Below are 9,899 nucleotides of genomic sequence, written 5' to 3'. Positions count from 1 at the left end.
TGCCACAAAACCAGAACTGCCTCACAAGGAGGTGGGGGTCGAGGGAAATAACATGACAATTAATCTAGCTGTAGAAGTCGTGACCCTTAGGCACCAGTGCCTAATCACAAGGTATAAGACCCAAGCAGGATCAGATTGCTCTAGGGAGTGGAGCACAGACCTGAGGGTAAAGATATGGAGATTGGGCCCACCCTGGAATCTCTGGTCCTTTCATTGTTCTGCATTGTTATCCAAAATCAGCAACAAACTGAAGGCTCACAAGGAGTGACCCCTCCCAAACAGAAAAGGACTATATCAGTGCAGTCTCTGCCCAGGCTTAGGGCAGCAATCCTTCTGCTGGTGCTTCTTCATCAACTCTCTCCCTCTGCAGGGCAGCAACTTCCTGCCTGCCCATGACCTTACCATGCCAGGACTTCTCTTCACTGACCTCCCTCAGGGGAGGCAGCTCTCCTCAAGGCCGCCTGCCTGCAATCATGCAGGCCTCTCTTAGCAAACCTGTCCCTTTCCGGGCAGCTCTTCCTGCCTGCTTGTGTCTGTGCAAGTGTCCTTCATTCTCCTGTCCCTTTCCCTAATAAACCCGTTCTTTAAATATAACTAATGTCTCTGTCTCGAGGAGAAACTCCCTGGGAAACTTGCCGCGTGTCGCTGAAAGGGGAACTCTGGTGAAACCTTTTCCAAAGTGAACCCAAGGACCCCGCACTCAAAACCCACAGACTCCAAAAACGACAACACTGGTAAAGTACAAATCTTTATAATTTGTTTCTCTGTTTATTGGAGCATCAGCTTGCCCTGTGACCTCAATTCTTTGCTGGATCTGATACCGGAATTGTCAGGCCTAGTCTCCCAGCCAGGAATGGATCCCAGGCTGCAGGGCAGCGCTGAGCCCCAGCCACTAGACCCCCACAGGTTGGTGTCTCACGAAGCCGCAGCAGGAACTTCGCAGACGCTCAGGCAAGCAAGCGAGAAGAGGCAGGTTTGTTTAGAGAAAGAAAAAGTTTATTGAGGAGAAAAAGAACAGAAATAAAGTGGGACTCCCAGGCCAGGGAACCAGGCCTGGGAGGGGCAAGGAAGCCAAAGTGGAGTTGTGTCTCAGGGAATATATACTTTCTTTCCCTCATTATTCTAAAGCTCCACCAGTCTCTTTGTGATTGGTTAGTTCTCGGCTGTTTCACTTAATTTGCTGAGTGGGGATCTTCACATTCCTTATCTAACAGCTTTCTCTTTCCCCATTTGTTGCATCTTTATTTTTATGGCCCAGTCCTCTGGATGGACATCCCTGCATTGAAGTTAAACAGATGCCCTTCTAAGTTGTCCATAAATTAAACCACTCTCCCATTTCTCCAATCTCCGCCTCCCTTTACCACCTGAAGGAACCCAGGACAGCTTTAACAATGTTGTCCTTGGTCCTGATATGTTTGTTTTTCCTAGTGGAATTGGTTACATTCCCTTGGTTGTCCTTATCTCTGAAGCCTCCCTAAATTCTTCAGAGGTCCCCTCCTGCACTGTCCCTAAAACTGCATAATTCCTAGCTTGCCTTGTGTCTCAGATCTAAGAAAGAGTTGTTACCTTTTAGCTTTTAATTTGTTGTTAGGATGAACTATCAGCTTCTAAGCTTCTCATATACCATCAAAATCTGAAAGTCTATTCAATGGCATTGAGTTTAATGTTGAAAGATTAAAACATTTCAAGTATATGCCATGAACAAAAGAAATAAGTAAATTGTGGTATATTCACATAACAATACTATAAATGCACTGGAATTATATAATTTAAAGTGACTGTGCCACAGAAATATAGAGTGAAAAAAATTGATGAGAATGATACACACAAAACAATCACATATTATGGAAAACCATATGGAGATTTCTAAAAAATATTAAAACTTCAACAACCATATGATCCAGCAAATTCCACTTCTGGATATTTATTTGAAGAAGATAAAAACATCAATTTGAAAAGATATATACAGCCCTATGTTCACTGAAACATTGTTCACAATAGCCAAAATACACATATAACCTAAGTGTCCAGTGATGGATGAATAAAGATACATTTGTATATAAATAGTACACACGTGCTCATGTACTTGTATATAAATATATATACATACACATGTATAAATATGTATATTTACATATAGAAATATGACATGGAATGCTAAAAAATACCTTTAAAAATCTTGCCATTTGAAACAACATGGATGGACCTTGGGGGAAGTATATTAAGGAAGATAAATCAAACAGAAAAGACAAATAAATGCTCTATGATTTCACTTATATGTATAATTTAAACAATAAAAAATAAAACAAAACAAAACAACAAAAATAAGAGTTATAGATATGGTGTTTCCTAGAGGGACAGGTTTTGAGAATTAGGCAAAGTGGATGAAGGGGATCAAGAGGGTAAATGCCAAAACTAACTTTATGTGGTGAGGATGATAACTCGAAATTTTTGTGGTGAGAATTTTACAATGCATGCAAATTTCAAATCATTATGTTGTATACCTGAAACTGTAACAGGGTGGTCCCCAGGAAAGGGGGAGGTTCCCTGCCCCACCCAAGGAAGGGTGGAGCTGAGCAGGAAAAGGAGAAGCTGCAGAAGAGACTGAGGTAGGAAGCAGGATGGAGCCAGGAGACCTGGAGGAGGCGCATGGAGCCTAGAGACACGTGAAGAAACTGCGCTTGTCTTTTGGTCGTGGACTGGGTGACACAGATGTGGGTGAGACCCGTGGGGAGGTGACAATGGCAGCTTTTATCTTGATGTTGATTTTGCTCTTTTCCTTCCGGACTTGTCCGGTTGTTTGTGACCCTTTTCTGTGGGTCCCCACTGGAAGATGTTTTAGACTTTTAGCAGGCTTTGGGGCCTTGTTCTGGGCCGATCCCATATGGATGGACTTTTACCCACGAGGGGACGGGTAACTTTGGGTGCTTCATTTAGAAACTAGACTCTTTGCCTTACCTGTATTGTTTCCTAGTTTTATTAAAGTTCCTTCCCATTAAAGTCTCCTATGTTTTGTGTTGATGCGGTGGATGGCAGAACCCATTTAGAATAGGCAGGTTTGCGGGGTTTGGGCTGCCCCTCTCCCTGTCCTATAACAAAACCAATATTATGTTATATGTCAATTATTTCTCAATTAAAATATGAAAAATTCTATATGTTCATGGATCCATACATGTGTAATAAAAGCATAATGTAACAGAAAGTGATACATCATTTTTGGGCTACATTGAGATTTCTTCTGGGTATTTAGGGAGGAATTGAATTCGTGTGAAATACAAGAGATTTCACCTATGTGGGTAATATTTAATTACTTAAAAGAACAAAAGAATGAAAGCAAATAGGTCCTCCTTGGTGGCGCAAGGGGTTAAGTCTCAGAACTATGAAGCTTCTGCAGCAGAGAGCCAACCCACAAGTTGCAGCAGACCTCTCCTGTCTCACCCATGGCTCCCCTCAGCAGTGTATTTCAGTGAATCTGCCTGTTCTTCTCCCCATTCCTGTCTCTGGTGAATCCTCTTTACCCCCTCCCCCATGCCCCGCACCTCTGGCCTATACCCCTGGCCTGTACCCCAGTTTTTGTATGCATAAATAAATAAATCCTTGGTAAAAAAAAGAATTAAAGCAAATATAACAAAGTGTTAACCCTTCTTACGTTTGCTCTTAGGAATACTAACTTACCTCCAAATACTTTAGCGTTTTTCCCTTAACATAATCACAGTAATAATACTTATTTTGTATGGTTGTTAAGGGTTAAATGTACATTATATATAATTTATTAAAATTTTTGTCATAAAAATGTAAAGAAAAATTATGATAAAAGAAGATGGACATATTTTAGGAATTCGGATGAGTTTAAAATGACCTTATGTGATTATTGCTATAATAAATTCTAACATGTTTAATACAAAATAGAAAGTAGATGTTAGCATTCCTTACTTTAGCTATCATTTCATTTGAAAAATGTAACTAATGTTGCTGCTTTGGGAGATCAATTGATCAAGGGTAAATGAAAAATCAAAGCATTAGTTTTATTTGTTCTGGAGGAATCTGACTGATTGGTTTTCATCAGCATTTCCTAAGGGAATTTGACAATTTTTGCAGAGCCTGTTTGATTTTTGTCTCTAAACTTTAATAACTCACAAGGAGACCTCCTTTTGTGTCTTTAGATCCTCGTTTCAAGCTCCTAGTAGAATTTACTACTGTTTCTATTCAATAACAAAATACCAGGAAGCAGTAGGAGAACCTTTAGTGAGGACAATAGAGGGAACCAGAATGTTCCTTGTGTATGTTGTTTTGTGTCTTCTCTTTTGCTTCTTTTTTGTCCTCTAGTGTGGGTGGCGCCTGTGATCTGATTGACACCTTAGTCCATGTTTTCAGTCACAAGTCTTCGTGGCATATCAGATTGTTGTGACCTTGCATGAGATTGCTTTGCAAAGTACAGGGCTTTTGAATCAATTGGAAAATGCCTTCTGTTTAGGAAAATGCTTGTTGTTCTGTGCTCTGCTTGTCAGTAAGGCTGAGACTATTAAAAATAAAGAAGACAAAGTCCTCTGGGTGTCATCTTTCTATCTTTAAGTGAGAAGAAATCCACACAACCAAATGAGCAATGAAAGCCACAGTTTGAAGCCTGAAATTTCTATTGTGAAATAGCATGTCTTTGTAACACATGCTTTGTGGCTAAAAGATTCATAAGGTTTCTGTAGCCTGTGCATGCAAAAACTTGGTCTCTTTTACCCAAATGGAGGGGAACTATTGAAGCATGAGTTCCTCTGTGAACACAGTACTTGGAACAAAATAAGAATAAGAATAATTTAACAATTCTGGTGCAGGCTTTAGATGAATCAGAACATCGGCCTCTAGGTCAGTTATTTTTCATGACTAAGTGAAAAAGCACAGGGAGTCCCCATTTTAATTTGTGGCACACACAGAAAGGTATGCACACTTTTATGGCTTATCCGTGTAAATGTGCATACATAAGCACCCCCCTTCTTTTTTCTGGCATTGCTAAACAATGAGGTTTGTGCTGCAGAAAGGAAACTTACTTGATTAAATATGGTAGTTTAATATTTAATATGTATCTGCCTTCTTTAATAAGCATACCAAACACATTTTAACTTTTTGCGGATGATACATTCATCACTATTAATAATTAAATATGATGTTTTTATTTCTAGAAAAAAAACCATGATGATGCTTTGCTTTCATTCCTTCCCCCTTTGTTATTACTAAAGCAATACTCATTACAGAAAACCAGAAATGCAAAGAGGAAAACACTAATTATTGCACATATCTAGAGATATCAAGGCTAACTCTTTGTGTATTTTAAAAGTCACACTTATATGCACACATTAAAAAAATAGGAACATATAATATCTTTTGTGATCTGTTCTTTTTAATAATGATGTATCATGAAAATTTTTTATTATTATTAGTGAACCCATACATGAAACATAATTTTAAATGACTACACGATATGACATTGTATGGATATATATTTTATTTCAACTTTTTCATGTGGCTGGACAGTTATATTATGTTCAACATTCTTCCATCACCAACAATACTGTTAAATATACATTTGTGAACATATGTAAGTGTATAAATATGTAAGTATTTATATAAATGTCTATTATTTCCTTATAATAAATTAGTAGATGCAGACTTTATACTTCCAAGAATATGTACATATTTGAATTTGCTATGATCTGTCAGCCAGGAATTACATTCAGTTAATGGATCCGCATATGGCTACACAGTTGGTTTAGAGCTGTTACCCACTTTGATTGTTCACTATGTACACTGCATTGGTGGTTAAATATCATGAAATATTTATTTTTGCAAACTAATCATAGGAAAGTTATATAGATGTGTATTCCCACAGATTTATATTTTGAAGAGAGATGAAGGGACACCTTTAAAGTTTAGTTTTTATTCTTATATAAAAATACATACATGACGGACTCCCCAGTGGTGCAGTGGTTGAGCGCTGGGCTGCGAAGCTGCCCGAAGCCTCTGCAGTGCCTGTTCGATCCCCGGCCGCGGAGAGGGTCCCACATGGCGCGCAGATCTCTTCTACCGCGCCCGCTGCTCCCCTCAGCAGTGTGTTTCGTCAGTCTGCCTGTTCTGTTCCCCGCTCTGGCTCTGGTGAATTCTCTCACCCTCTCGTGCTTCTGATTGTACCCAGTGCTTGTATAAATAGATAAATAAAACTTAAAAAAAAATACATATATGAAACTCAAAATGTTTAAACATAAAAATTTGGGAGCTAGAAAGTAAATTTTTCTTGGATTAAAATATATACTACTTAAAAGGATTTAAGCAGGTATTTCACAAAATATGCATATAAAGAAATGAGAAAGTATGCCACATAATTAGCCTTTAGGGAAATATATATTATTATTATTTTTTTAAATTTTAATTTTTTTAAACAATATTTGCTTTCCCCCACCTCCTCAGGTTGAGTCCTCATAGATAGGGAAATATATATTAAATACAAAATGAGATAGTACTACACATCTACTAGAATGACTAAAACAAACAAACAACAAAATCTGATAAGTACCAAGTGCTGATAAGAGTGTGAAACAACTAGAATTATCTCACATTGTGGGAGGGAATGTAAAAAATGTTACAGCTATTTGAAAAGCTGAATAATAGCTTGAAAAAAATGAATAATCAAGTAAAAAAATATGCAAAAGAACTAAATGCACTTTTCTTCAAAGAAGATATATACCTGGCCAATAAACACATGAAAAAAATGATCATCATCACTAATTATTAGGAAAATGCAAATCAAAACCATAAAAACATAATATCTCATACCTGTGAGAAGGGTAAAAGATCAAAAAGGCCAAAATCAACAGGTATTGGTCAGGGTGTGCAGGAAAGGAATGCTCATTCACTATTGGTAGGAATGTAGACTGGTGTAGTCTGTATTAAAAGCAGTATGGAGGTTTCTCAAAACTTTAAAAATAGATCTATGATATGATCCAGTAATCTCTCTCCAAATATCTACCCAAAGAATATGAAAACAATTCAAAGGGATTCATTCACTCCTATGCTCACTGCCACTCAATTTATAATAGCCACACTGTGGAAACAAACTAAATCCTCAAGAACATATGAGTGGATTAAATTAATGTGGCGCATGTGTGTGCAAGTGCACACACACATATACTTACAAAGGAATACTATGCAGCTACAGAAAAGATGAATTCCTGCCACTTGTGACAACATGGATGGTACTGGGGGAGTGGCTGATAAGCAAAATAAGAAGGAGAAAGAAAAATGATAACTGATATCCTCGTGTGGAATATAAAAAAACAAGCAAAGGATCAGAGAAAAACAAACCAAAAACAAATCCTAGAAATTGGACTGCAGAATTGAGGTTACCATATTGAGAAACAAAGGTCAAAGGGGGACTATGGAGAAAGATTATTTAGACATTGGTGGATGATGTGATAACATGCATATTTAGTGGTGTGAACTTACATCCCTGAAACATATAAAATTTGTAGGCCAATTCTACCACAATAAACATCATTTTTCTATTTTAACATTTATCATTTTTTAAAATTTTTTAGACAATATTTGTTTCCCCCCAGCCCCTCAGATTGAGTCCCCATAGAATTTCCTTCCCCAAGGCACCCATGTATCATCACCACAGTCCCTTGTGCTCCTCCCTCCCTCTGATGTCTCTCCCACCTCCTCCCCTGCAGTATGTCTGGTTTATAATTGTCTGTTTTTTTTGTTGTGTTTTGTACTATTGTTATTTTTTTTTTTTACACTGATGTCTTATTTGGTTCCCCTATATTCCTGTTATAAGTGAAACCATCCGATATTTTTCTTTTTCCTTCTGGCTTATTTCACTGAGCATAATTCCTTCTAGCTCCATCCACGTTGCTTCGAATGGCATGATTTTATCTTTTTTGATTGCTGAATAATATTCCATCGTGTATATATACCACATCTTCTTCATGCAGTCATCTATTTTTGGGCATTTGGGTTGTTTGCAGGTTTTACCTATTGTAAATAGTGCTGCAGTAAACATAGGTGTACAGATGCTCTTTGAATCACTGTTTTTGTGTCCTTTGGGTAGATCCCTAGTAGTGGAATTGCTGGGTCGTGTAGTAGCTCCATTTTTAGTAGACTGAGGATCCTCCAGACAGCTTTCCATGGTGGTTGGACCAGTCTGCACTCCCACCAGCAATGTAGGAGAGTTCCTTTTTCACTGCATCCTCACCAACATTTGTTGTTGCTTGTTTTTTTGATATGTGCCATTCTTACTGGTGTAAGGTGGTATCTCAGTGTGGTTTTGATTTGTATTTCTCTGATTGAAAGGGATGTTGAACATTTTTTCATATGCTTGTTGGCCATTTGCGTTTCCTCTTTGGAGAAATGTCTTTTGAGTTCTGCCCATTTTTTGACTGGATTGATCATTTTGTTTTTGTTGAGTCACGTGAGTTCTTTGTATATCTTTGTGATCAGTCTCTTATCAGTTGAATGGAGTGCAAAGATTTTTTTCCCAATCAGATGTGTCTCTCTGTTTTGATTAATGTCTCTTTTGCTATACAGAAGCTTTTCAGTTTGATGTAATCCCAGGTGTTTATCTTCTCCTTGACTATTTTTACTTTGGGTGTTGAGTCTTTAAAAATGTTATTGCGATGCCATATGGGAATTTTTATAGTGAGGAAATTGATGCATATCTTAACAGTGACTGGCTATAAGGTGTTATGCATTTGTCCAAAGTCAAATATGTACTGATCAAAAGTTAATTTTACTGAATTGAAATTGAAAGAGCAGACAAAAATAAGATATAAGAATAATTATATTTTATTTAATAAGAGAAAGAAAATACTGTGTTGAAGCTTTTGTCTCGACCAGGTGAATAAGCATTGCATACTTCCAAACTGAAAAGCTTTTAGCACCTAGACTTTATGACTTTTGTTTTGGCTATATTGCAGGTCTAAGTCCTTTTTATTTACACCCAGAGTCTAGTTTTGCTCAAAATGACTGAGGTTGACAGACATGCAAACTCCAGGGAAGAGATTATTCTGTATCAATATCTCTTTAGATAAGAGAAAGACTGATGAACTCTTCAGTTCCTTAATTGAATAGCACACTTCTTAAACTTTTCTATGAGATTATTTATCTTGAAAGACTGGAAAAAGGAAAATTGGTTTCATCTTTTGTACAGGAATTTTAAACAAAAAAATTTGGTTCTCTCCCTTAGGACAAAAATTTGATACAAAATCTTATCACTAAATTTGAGATTAGATATTGACTCTGATATGGCTTAAAATGTTCAGTAACTTTTAGATAATGTGGCACTGGCTTTAGGAAGGCTTTGTTTCTAATATTAGTTGAATTTGATTGAGCTTAGTAAATTATAGCCAAATAAATACCATTAATCAACTAAGCCAATAATCATCAGGACCCCATTCTAAAAATTGGGTTTTAGATGGATGCAACCCAATGATCATTGATTCTCTGCATGTAGCTAATATAACAGATGGAATAAAAGGGACTAGTAAAGAGCTAGCTTCTTCGGTTGACAGTACCTGGAGGGACTACATTATTAATATTTGAGCTCTAGTCATAGCATATTGGTGCTGTGAAAGCATTATATGTAGCTTCTATTTTTGTTGTATTTCATTTAGGAAGTACTACTGGTAGCTCCCTAAATTGATTTCACTGCTTTTTAATGTGACATGAATTGGGGTCTCCTTGGTGGCACAAGGAGTTAATTTTCAGAACTGTCAAGCTATTGACAGCCACTGCTGCTTGAGTTAGTTAGACCCAAGGCCAGGGAGCTAACCCACATGGCGCAGTAGCCCTCTCCTGTCTTAACCAGCGCTCCCCTCAGCAGTGTATTTCAGTAGATATGCCTGTTCTGCTTCCCA

At 37.5% G+C, this 9,899-nt stretch overlaps 1 protein-coding gene across 2 annotated transcripts in view; it reads left to right on the top strand.

The window, feature by feature from the left end:
* Window positions 1–333: 333 nt before the first annotated feature.
* Window positions 334–9,899, top strand: part of MAPK10 (mitogen-activated protein kinase 10) — a 438,482-nt gene continuing 428,916 nt past the window's right edge. For both annotated transcript variants that reach the window (XM_054688437.1, XM_054688436.1), the window contains exon 1: window positions 334–734. The gene's annotated coding sequence lies outside the window, so the exon portion shown is untranslated. The remainder of the gene's footprint in view (window positions 735–9,899) is intronic.

Source organism: Talpa occidentalis, unplaced genomic scaffold, assembly GCF_014898055.3.
Source record: "Talpa occidentalis isolate TD23 unplaced genomic scaffold, MPIMG_talOcc4v2.1 talOcc4.6, whole genome shotgun sequence".
Taxonomy (NCBI): Eukaryota; Metazoa; Chordata; class Mammalia; order Eulipotyphla; family Talpidae; genus Talpa; species Talpa occidentalis.
Note: the sequence above shows the minus strand (reverse complement) of the source record. Positions and strands in the feature narration are given on the sequence as shown.